Raw genomic sequence first — 12,734 nt, forward strand, 5'->3', positions numbered from 1 at the left:
TTCAGCTTTCGGGGAAAATCGTTAGACTTCTACATTTTAATCTATTTTTTTTATCTTAAGGATGAATATTTCTTTTACTGTTTATATGTACAACGTAACGCCTCGAGGTTCTCATTTCTCACAAGTGGCGATGGTTTCACGTAATTTTGCAAGATGTTTTACGAGTCTCATATACCCCAAGAAACATAAATGAATCGTTATTTATTTAATGTGAGTTTATCTTACAAGTCCTAACATTTTTAAGATTCTGCGCTCTTTTCACGTTTCTTATCTACATGTGAACAATTAGGAATGGTTTTTTTACATCCGAGACCCAAATGTCTGTGTGTGTGTGTGTGTAGAGAGAGAGAGAGAGAGAGAGAGAGAGAGAGAGAGAGAGTAAAACTCAAAACTGACTTTTTACTAAACCAAATATATAAAGGAAATTTAAATGCATTTAGCTATAATTTATTTGATAACAAATAAAGTACTATTGATGACATAAGGGTCCCCACACAATTCCTTAGCTGAACGTTTTATTATTGTTATTTCTGCTCATATATATATATATATATATATATATATATATATATATATATATATATATATATATATATATATATATATATATATATATATATATATCCCTAGAATGGTAACCTGGGGAGATATTCACCCAACTGAATCTGGCAATGACGTAGTACCTTCAAGGGGTTGGGGAGGGACCCAGTGGCTCAGTACCTTCAGTGCCTTATCTGACTTGGTTGGTGAAGGGTGTGTGGTCCCGCTCTCGGCTGGTTTTTTGGCTAGAACGCATTTCGGGAGAATTTCTCCCAGGGAAACTGTGCCCGTATGTTGTACATAATGGGTGGAATTCTCCCAGTGTTACTATTATTGTATTATTTTGTAAACCCTTGCCTAATATTTTTTTTCTTTTTCAGGCAAGATTTAGTGAATAAAAGTTAGTGAATTATAAAGAAAAAGGCATACACAGATGAAGAACTGTCTGAACTTATGAACACAACTGGGGCTCTCTCAGTAATTTGTGCAGATAGAAGTGGTTGTGAAAGTGATAATGATGAAATTGATGAACTTGAATGTGACATATTATTTTGTAAACCCTTGCATAATATTTTTTTTTCTTTTCAGGCAAGATTTAGTGAATAAAAGTGAGTGAATTATAAAGAATAAGCCATGACCAGCAAAAACTTATGAACACAACTGGGGCTCTCTCAGAAATTTGTGAAGATAGTGGTTCTGAAAGTGATAATGATGAAATTGATGAACTTGAATGTGACCTGTTATATGATAGTGATGAAAACCAAGAATATTTACCTGAACCAGGAGATGAGAGTTCTGATGAGGAAGAAGATGACGTGATGATGAGCATGAAGAAGAAAAAGAGGAAAAGGGTAGCTCTACACCAGTCAAACGCCCCCGCCGCACTCTGTTGACCGCTTCTCATCCCCAATTCCTACCGACGTCCCCACACCTATCGCTTCTACCTCAGCTACTCCTGCTGCCACTGATAGGGAAGAAGGCGCCAGCGTGATATTCCGCCCATCGTCACATTCAAGACTACAACGATTGCCACCCCTAGTAAGTTTAGGTGGAGTTGTCGGCCGCAGACCCCAAGTAACGTAAGGACTCCCACAAGGAACATCGTGAGCGCCTTTACTCCTGGCCCAACTCCAGGGGCGGCAAGGAATGCAGTGTCACCAGAGGAAGCTTTCAGTTTATTTTTCAATGATGATCTCATCCAAGTGATTGTGACGTGGACTAACAAGGCCATTGATATATTTGCCTCCAACTATAAAAAGAAGATCAGCCACTTTTGCTCCCACTGTGCCATTAGAAGTCAAAGCATTGCTGGGTACTTATCATCAGTGCCCAGAAGTGCGATGAACACATCCCCACCAGTGAAATGTGGAGCGTGGATACAGGTTGTGGTCTATACCGTGTGGCAATGTCCGAGGCTCGGTTCAGGTTCCTTATTCGGTGTCTAAGATTTGACGACCCACAAACGCCACAGGTTCAAGCGAGAGGTTGACAAGTTTGCTGCTGTGAGGGGAAATATGGGACATTTTTATTGAGAGATGTGGCAAACTGTATGTCCCCCATGAAAACCTCACTGTTGATGAGCAGCTACTGGGATTCAGGGGCCGCTGCCCCTTCCGTATGTACATTCCCAACAAGCCGGCCAAGTATGGAATCAAGCTCGTTCTCATCAATGATAGCAAGTCCAAGTACTTGGTTGGTGGCATCCCATACTTGGGGAAGCAGGGGACCTCAACCAAAGGGCGGCCTTACACTCGGCCATCAGTTTACCCGAGAGCTAACGAGGCCTTACCATGGAACACACAGGAACGTCACAACTGACAACTGGTTTACCTCTGTTCCCCTGGTATCAGATCTCCTAAATAACTGTGGCATGACTCTTGTTGGCACAGTGCGCGCCAACAAGAAGGAGATACCGAAGGAGATGACGGACAAAGCTACAAGAGAGCGTGGATCAAGTGCCTTCCTGTACACAAAGGAAATGACTCTGGTGTCATATGTGTCTGATACATCCAAGACAACAAAGAAACTAGTGTTGCTCCTGTCATCTCAGCACACTCAGCCCAACATTGGCACTAAAGGAAAACCGAGATCATTGAATTCTACAATTCAACAAAAGGAGGCGTTGATACGTTTGACCAGATGTGTTCCGGGAATTCCTGTTCACAAGAAAACAAGACGTTGGCCACTCTGTACTTTTTATGGAATGGTGAATGCTGCCAATGTAAACTCTTTACATTTTATACAAGGAGAATATGGAAAGAGGGGGCAACAGAAAAGTCATATCACGCCAGAAATTCATGCTGCAGCTCGGGAAGGCCCTAATCACCCCATGGGCCACGTCACGGCTGGATTTACCTTGCCCCGATCCTTGCAGTCCTTGATCACCACTGTCTGCAATGTACCATCACCAGGCAGTGCTGCAGGATCACCAGGGACATCTTTCTCAGCCAGCAGCGGTGCATTGGTGCGCTGTTGTGAGTGCCAGGTCAAGTCCGATAGGAAGACGCGCCACAGATGCAACAAAAGTCGCAACCGATGTGTCCTCGGCATCTGTATCCAGTCTGTGGTGACTGTATCTAACAGGTGAGTGTATATATAGTACTGTATGTGTTTCATTGATGTACTTTGAGTCATTTGAAGCATAATTTGCCATACTGCAAGTGTTGAATAGAAAAAATTAATTTGGTATGTACTGAAAAATTTACCATTTTTGTCTGTCTCCCATACAGATTGTATACGAGCTTGGGAGATGGGATTCAGCCAGTACGTAGTCCCATGACAGTAGAGAGTTCTACACCAACAAAAACAAAATTCGAAATCATTTTTTTTTGTCAATTTAATTAGTAAAGTACTCCAAGAAAAGTCTATTTTTTTCTGTATTTTTGAAAAAAATAAAAATATGATTTACAGGAGGATTTCATTTATAATAGCCTCAATAAGAGAGAAGGAGTTATATTTCATTCTGTATGTGTTCCAAATAACAAGATTTTCAGGATAAGTATTTTATTTTAATTATTTAATTACAAGGGTGAAATTCACCCAGGGTTACCTTTCATGTTACGGAAATGGAGGGTTACTGTTCTAGGGATATATATATATATATATATATATATATATATATATATATATATATATATATATATATATATATATATATATATATATATATATATATATATATATATATATGTATGTATATATATATATATATATATATATATATATATATATATATATATATATATATATATATATATATATTTTTATATGTGTATATATATATATATATATATATATATATATATATATATATATATATATATATATATATATATATATATATATATATATATATATATATATATATATATATATATATATATATATATATATATATATATATATATATATATTTGTTTTACAGACACATGATATCAAAGAAGATTAGAGGATATATATGTCATTTAGAAATTGTATCTTAATGAACAAAAGATACAAACTTGGGGCAACAGAACGCAACAGGCACCAAAAAGAACGAGTACCTTTATTGCTTTCCTGCTCCTGTTAAATGAACGTGTCTCCAAAGTGTAAAAGTAGCGAACTGCAAAAAACGTTTTCTGTTATACTTTGTACATCATAATTGCATCTCTTTTAAATTATAAATGTTTGGAAACTGACCCTTACGAGGTATAAATGTCAGGTACTTGTTAGATCATATGTTTAAGTTATTGATGAAGTATAAGGGACAGAAGGAGACTGAATAAAAGGAGAAAGGTAAAAGTGTAGTTTAATGAAAATTAAGCAACATTATAATCTCATTAACAGAGCATAATTTTGACTTCACGCTCAGTCATACAATACGATAATGAAAAGGAAGCTTCAAGAAAATACGATTAGTGATTACCGTTTGTGGCTTAAGCACATGGCATCAAAACGTAACCTACTAGTTATCTTGATCTTTGGACTTTGAAGGCCCAATCTGGAACACCTAATTATAAGTGGAAAGTACAACGGTGGTTAACCAATTTGAAAAGGAAACCACATATTCCCGTGGCTTTCGACCTTTAGAAGCAAACTTTGTGAAGTTAATTGCGATAAAATTGCCGGCGTGATTTGTTAGTATGAAATGAATGCCACAAAATATGCAATTAAGCGTTTGAAGCGCCGAAATGTGTAGACTATATTTCACTTTCAACATTTGACCAATTTCTGATTAAAGGTAAATTAATTATCTGGGAAAAGTCAGCTAATAAATATCGGCAAATTTCTATCAGTTTTTCTAACCGTTCTTCGTAAGTCCCGAGAAGACAGAAAAGCTAAAAAAACGGACAAGAACACAACTCCCAACTTCATTGGCAAAGGTATTAAACACTGTACATTTCTCACCTGATTTTGTTAGCAGAAAATATGGAATAAAATAGTTAATAGGAATTAAACAATATATGGAAAAGTATTCTTCAGTAGTTCATCGGTTTTCGTGACTTGTTATTTAAACATTATTAGCGTCATATATCTGAGCAAAATGTATGGTACTAAATAAGGAATCATAAGATACAGATTAAAAAGATAACGTGTTCTTTATCAAACGAACCCTTAAAGGGCTTAGCCCTCCTCCCTGAAGCTCAGTGAAAACCGATTACAGTTGCAAGCAGACGGCTTCCCTTAAAAAGGACAAGTAATTCCTTTCATCCTCCTCATCCTCTCATCATAACACGGTTAAGGACTTGAGCATTCTCTCATCAAGGAAAGACTTGAATAATAAAATTTTTATGGGTGTCACGTTGCATGCGTTTAGACTCCCTAGAAATTAGCGGACGATAGAATATTCAGCAGCATTTTCTTTCTTGAGCTGTTGAATTATGTTCTCTTGGAGTTCTTATTTCAGCGCAAATGAGGAGAAGTTCTTTTCCCCGTCTGCCTTACTCTCAACACAGGGTATTATTAGGTAACCGCCCAAAAGGAAACTAAATGTGTCTTAGTGGAGGGGAAATGAATGAGGTTATATTTCGGCTGAGGGATGCGTGCGGCTGGCTCCTGGCTTTAATGTTCCGGCTTTTCGAATGATGAGGATTACATCAACAGTAAAAAAAGCTGCAGAAGTCATAAAGGTAATAATACTTTTTTCCTTCGCAGAGAAAGGCCGATTGAAAAGAAATACATATAAAAACACTACCTTCAGATATATTTATACTGCGAGAGCGGATTAAAAAAAAGTAGTATTTATCCTTTTGAGCAAATTAGCTTTTCATCCTCATAATATCTATGACATGACGTAAAGAAACAAAGAAACACTCTTATGATGCATAAACTCTTTCATCCTGAAGAAAACCGTTCATTCCGCAATCAGATGGCTTTGTGTCATTTGCAAGACTACACCTTTTCGAATCTATATATATATATATATATATATATATATATATATATATATATATATATATATATATATATATATATATATATATATATATATATATATATATATATATTGTGAACAGAGGCATAATCCATCACGCACGTAATCTTTTATTCAGACTAAAGCCATTTACGTATATCTAACTTGCAATCGTCTTAGATTAAACTCTTGTAGTTCATATCAATTCATTTAATAACTGAATACTATATCTTCATAAGTGACTCCTGTAAAAGGTCAGAAATAGTTAGTTGCTATCATGAGGCAGGCAATTGATCTAGATTATGAAAGGTTCATATGCCTCTCTCTCTCTCTCTCTCTCTCTCTCTCTCTCTCTCTCTCTCTCTCTCTCTCTCTCTATTCTTCCTCTTACTTCTGCCTCATGAACACCATATTCTTTGGAAGCTTGAATTTCAAGTCAATAGCCCCTGTGGGCTTGATCCATACGAATAGGTTTCATCTTCTGAAGAATAATAATAAAATAAAAAATATATATATATATATATATATATATATATATATATATATATATATATATATATATATATATATATATATATATATATATATATATATATATATATATACTGCAGGCATGTACATATAACATTTTTTCAACTCCTAGGAGCCAAACCTTCCTAAACATTTCAATCCTCGAGGAGACGGTAGACGGATTCATTCGGGAAGCTTTCTATTTCTTGAATGCGCAGAAAATGAACTCCAGAAACATCACAGAAGAAGATGGGGGGAGAGTAAATCACCTGGGGTCTTTGGAAACGCAGATAAAACACCAAGAATCTTTGGTAAATGTAGGGGGTGAGGTGAGTGACCGAACTTTTAGGAGTTGATTGAGATGAAGATGGATGACCAGAACATTTTGGTCAAGGAATCTCAAGGTCCTCTTGTAGCGAAACAAAACAATTCTGAAGATAATATATACTGGAAAGGTATTATAATCAGTGAGGGAGCTGAGTGTTTGATAAATGAATAAAAAAAATGAATTTTTTGCTTAGAAGAGGTGAGGAGTAATTTTGAGTACAGAAACGATTATTTTTATGTAGTGTTAAATGTTTTAGAATCAGTTTATGATTAAAGGAATGAACAACATAAAACATAATTAACTTAGACATAATAGTTCTAAAGATAAAATATCCCGGAAAGGTATTATAATCAAAGAGCAGCATGGGTGTGTAATAAATGGTAAACAAATTGAATTATTGTTAAAAAGGGTTGAGTAGTAGCACTGATTAATTTTAGAATATTCGTAAAAGTTTTAGAAATAGTTTATGGTTAAGAGAATAAGTAGCATAAAACGCAAAAAAAAAAAAAAAAAAAAATGGACAGCGGCTGGTTCACTTTTCAGACACAAACAAATCAGGTACAGAAACAGTTTTTTGAATGATACACCAGAAGTTCGGAGTGAGGGCTGAAATGACTGACTGGGATGAAGGAGAGTCGGGTAATTAGCTAACTGAAGTGTTAGGTGATTCGCTAAGATGTCTGTATTTTTTCAGCAATTCAGATGAAAATATTGCTTTGATAAAGGAAACAAATCATGAAATAATCTTCCTCTTTTATGCGTGAGTTCACACACGATCAAAACGTAACTATTACACGATTTGGAATATAGATTTAGTCCCGAAAGACAGTTATGCTCAGTTTTACTAACCTAAATATTTTTTCAATTTATTTTGCGAGTCATACCGCAATTTAACTATGTTTGAATAAAGCCGTAATATAAAACATCACATTCATCCCCAACTTAATCTTTTGATATTAATATTCCAAGACTGGGAAGAAAAATATTCAAACGTTTTACTTAAAATTATATTCAACGCGTTATCCGAAGTGCAGATTAAAATATTATGTATGAGTTCGTCAAGTCCCGCCATTATTGAAAGACGTTGTCAGCAAAAATTTAACTTTATCTTATTTTTTGTGTGATTTTACATTTGGGATTGAGTTCGTTATAGCCTATATGTTATTCATGGATTACGTAAACAAACTTTTAATATTTCTTGTTATTTTCATTTTTTTAAGATATCTGCATACTTTCCACTCAGCCGAAAATGGATTAATGTAAATTATTGGAACATTTGGCAAGTAACACAGACATGAAATTAACTAGAGTGATAAGACTCTTGCAGTGATGCTTTGAAAGAAAACACATACACACACGGTGTGCGTGTGTGTGTGTCTGTGAGAGAGAGAGAGAGAGAGAGAGAGAGAGAGAGAGAGAGAGAGAGAGAGAGAGAGAGAGAGAGAGAGAGAACTGCGCAGAGTCCGAAGATGTAACGCAAGAAATATTTTGCACTCTGTCTGTCAACCAACTACTGAAATCTGTATAGACACCTTAGACGATGCGATATTGTCATTTAAGATGAACTTCTAGGTGTTTCCCGTGTCTCCGCCATTCATACCCATGAGGACACCATAATCAAGGAAAGCTGTACTATATCTTTGAGTAGCATACTCTTAACTGAATTTCTCTAATTATATAGTTAGAATCCTTTATGTGAGAAGACGCTTTCATAGGGGAATCTGTCATGCCGTGTAGAGAAGAAAAATGTCATGTATGTTTTTCCATTATGGAATTTACATCAGTATTAGCAAATTCCAAGGAGACCACACATGGATCTGATCACTTATTATTTTTCATAAGAAAAACATGTCATATTTAACATCAGTGATCAAAAGTTTTGGGAATTTTATTGTCAAATGTCTTGGAAACTTATTCCAGATATGCCAGTTTTTTTTTTTTTTTATACCATACTGGATCATAAGGAACCAGGTATTAGCTAATAATGACTCAGCAGCTAGACCTATGAGACCCCGGGATACCCACCTAGCTCATTTGGTCAGGCAGTAGAACTGTTGGTTATTCAGTACTGTAGCTCACTGAGATGGCAAGGTTTAGTTGCTTCTGAAATCTACCAAGCCATCAAAAAGAAACTATCAATTGTTTTTTTTTTTTATAAACGAACCGCACTAAAAAAAGGCACTGAACTGTAATTTGTTAGCAACATTCAAGATTTTTGTTTCACAAAGGAAATAGATGATGAAAATATTTCTTTGTCAAAAACCATTCTCCATCCAAGTTCAGCATTAAGCTGCGAAACTTCAAGGAAAAAGAGTGATAAACAATATCAATAAATGGATAAAGTGACGTCCGTTTTGAAGGAACTCCGTAAAAAAAAATGGAAAAAATATTTGCTCTGGGGGATCAACAGGTTTATTCATTACCATCATCTGACCATTTTCATAAATTAGCTGTCAAAAATATGTCTCAGACATGTCTAGAGATTTCAAAGCGTTTCATATTTTTTTTAGAGCACCAGACCTAAGGATTTTGAGGTCAGAGGAGCTTATATATTAAGTGTAAAAGACCATTTTTGTCTAGTAATAACATCTCTGAGAAGAAAGTGGGCGAATTCTGAAAATATTCCAAAACTTAATAATGGGGAAAAGAAATAAGTTTTGATAAGACTAAAAATACAACGAACTTGTTGACTAAGATAAGAGAGCATAAGGTAGGTGGAAAAAGAATATTGGAAAAATCTAATGAAGGTGCTATTCTCGCGCAAGAATTTAGCACGGAGAGGCTTCACAAGACGTTGAGGAAATCATTAGGGGTCTTCGATAAGTTACAAAACCTTCTTAAATAAACCAGTAAATCCGTAAGTGATTATTACCTTTCCTTTCACACCTTATAAAGGACGCAAGTCAACACAAGATAATAAATTAGTTTTTTGTAATCCTTATGAAACCAGACTTATCGTTCAGTGTTCTGTGAATATTTTGAATCTCCTGCAATGAAAATAAGTACAAAATATGACTGTCAGCTTAACGGTCCTTCTCTGCATCAGAGCAAACGGTCAAAAGCTCCTCGTTTTTATCCTTAACTTTGTCAAAAAATCCAAAACAAAAGTTATCAATATAGTATTGAGAATCATTACTGAATGAATAAATGATGCAATCAAAGAAATCAATGTTCTAGAATATTTTGAATCTCCTTAGAAAAATCAATAAACAAAATATGACTTCAGCCTAAACAGTGCAAGACTTAGATCATATTCTCGACAGTTCATAACTTCATCAACTGATCCAAAACAAAAAGTATTATAGTTTTCAAAAACAGGTGGAAAAGAAGTGCTTCTCATAGGTCAAGAACAGAAGGAACAAAATGACCCAGGAGGACTGACTCGACTGACATTTATTTCTAGGAAGCAATTTTGAAGAAGCGAAGGTTTGGGTGTCTTCAGATGGTTTTCTAAAGGAACAAGATGTTAGATGGTTTCTGAAGGTAAAGCGCTCGCTTTCAGTGAGTTCATTGCTGTTGTTTCTTTATCATATTTCCATATACATCAAAAACCCCTGCTTGCAATTACTCATGCACACAGACACACATTCATGCACAAACACATAAATACAGTACATACATGCTTTATATTTATGTAATAAATATATACTGTATATGTATATATATATATATATATATATATATATATATATATATATATATATATATATATATATATATATATATATATATATATATATATATATATATATATATATATATATATATATATATATATATATATATATATATATATATATATATATATATATATATATATATATATATATATATATATATATATATATATATATATATATATATATATATATATATATATATATATATATATATATATATATATATATATTGCATAAACAAATAAATATATATATATATATATATTTATATAATAAATATATATATAATATATATATATATATATATATATATATATATATATATATATATATATATATTGCATATATATAAATATATACATATATATATATATATATATATATATATATATATATATATATATATATATATATATATATATATATATATATATCTATATATATGTATATATATTATATAAATAAACAACTTAACCTACCAACTCTCTATTTTATGAATACTCTTACTGCGTCAAGCCTTTCAGTCCACATGAGAAATAAATGAATAAGCCATTTCTTGCGTGAAAAGCTCGAATCCGCTCACGCTTGTAAGACAGAAGATATCACTTAGTGTACTAATTAAAATATGCATCCTAATAGCCAGCAAATATTCGAAAATAACCACGAAGAAAAGTCTTCTTCATATTATTCTAATCATGATCCAAATTCTTGTACTGATAAGCAAATCCAGTATATAACTCTGAAAAATTAAATTAAGCTGTTAATGTGGAAAAATTTTGTTGGATATTTGGCAATTCTGCAGAAAAGCTGCAATAGATTATGATCTCAAGAGTTAAGTTGTATATTACATATTGCATAATCCCAACTCAGGGGCCGTTACCACCGCGCCATCAAGACCAGGTATATGATTAGGGAACCTGTACTGGTTCGTTTTCCATTATCATGCGTCATAATCTTACTTCACATTTCTTGCACTTGATGGAACCAGGGTTCGTTTCCAGCTACCGGACATCACAAGTTCTTTATATTTCCTACAAATGTATCTTAAGGCAAATTTGTAATGACAAGTATATCCAAAAATCACGAAGGGAATTTATAGAAGTTAAATGATGTACGACCCATTGAGCGCTATTACAATTACGTATGTATCATAAAAAAGTGGCCAGAAGATTCTACATCTGCTGTACTGTCTTTCCACACAGCACACACACACACCCTCACACACCACGTTTTGGAACACAGCTCTTATTGGCGAAATTTTTTATCACACCGCGATTTATATACAATCATGAAGCTAGCAATGTCGTTTTAATATCAAATTCACACACCGATGGAATATATATATATTTATATAAGTGATATGATAAGTATACGGGATATATATACCCATTCAACGATCCGGGAGTGATATACCGCGCCATCATGATATATATATATAACGTCCACTGAGTCGTAATGGGTCCATATCATTCGCGTCCCGTGGTATATATATATATATATATATATAATTCTCCATCGGATATATATATGAATTTGATATTAAATACATTTGTAGCTATGATTGTATATATCACGGTGTGATAAAAATATAATAAGATATATATTCCAAACACCAACGAACTATCATGGCGATATATATATATTTCGTGCGAAAAAAAACAGCAGCAGACTCGTAATGATTTATACCTCTTGATGGCGCCGGGTGGTAACGCCCACTGTGTCGTTGAATGGGTCCATGTCATTCGCATATCGTGGTATTATTCATTTATCACTTATATAAATATATGATATATATATATATATATATATATATATTAAACGATATTTGTAGTTATGATATATAAATCACGGTATATAAAAAATATATAAGAGCTATATAAACGTATAACGAACTATATGGCGGGAGGTGGTCATTGCCGAATTAGCTTTCCGCCGTAATTACAGCAGACCCCCCTTTATACCTGTTGTTGTTGGTTGTTCTGTTGTTTCCATGTACATGCCCGGTACTTTATTCATTTATCGACATAAATTCCATCTGATAATATCGGAGATACTTAGTAAATCAGAATACAAGGGTTTAAAAAATCACGATTGATAAAAACTCCATTTTCAAACAGATCTTTCTTCGAGGCAAGGTGATCTCTGTCTGGTGGTTTCTTACAGGCAAAACTCCCCTGATGGGCGGACATCAGCTGAGATGATTCAACACCCCACTTATATAAATGGTGATAATTCTCCATCGGAGATACCATAGGAGAGATAAAGCATTTGTGCTTCAAACACA

General features: G+C 33.9%; 1 pseudogene; it reads left to right on the plus strand.

Annotated features, from left to right (window-relative positions):
• Positions 1 to 1,190: 1,190 nt before the first annotated feature.
• LOC136851731 (piggyBac transposable element-derived protein 4-like) lies at positions 1,191 to 3,351 on the plus strand (annotated as a pseudogene).
• Positions 3,352 to 12,734: the final 9,383 nt, after the last annotated feature.

Source organism: Macrobrachium rosenbergii, chromosome 24 (assembly GCF_040412425.1).
Source record: "Macrobrachium rosenbergii isolate ZJJX-2024 chromosome 24, ASM4041242v1, whole genome shotgun sequence".
In the NCBI taxonomy this organism is placed as follows: Eukaryota; Metazoa; Arthropoda; class Malacostraca; order Decapoda; family Palaemonidae; genus Macrobrachium; species Macrobrachium rosenbergii.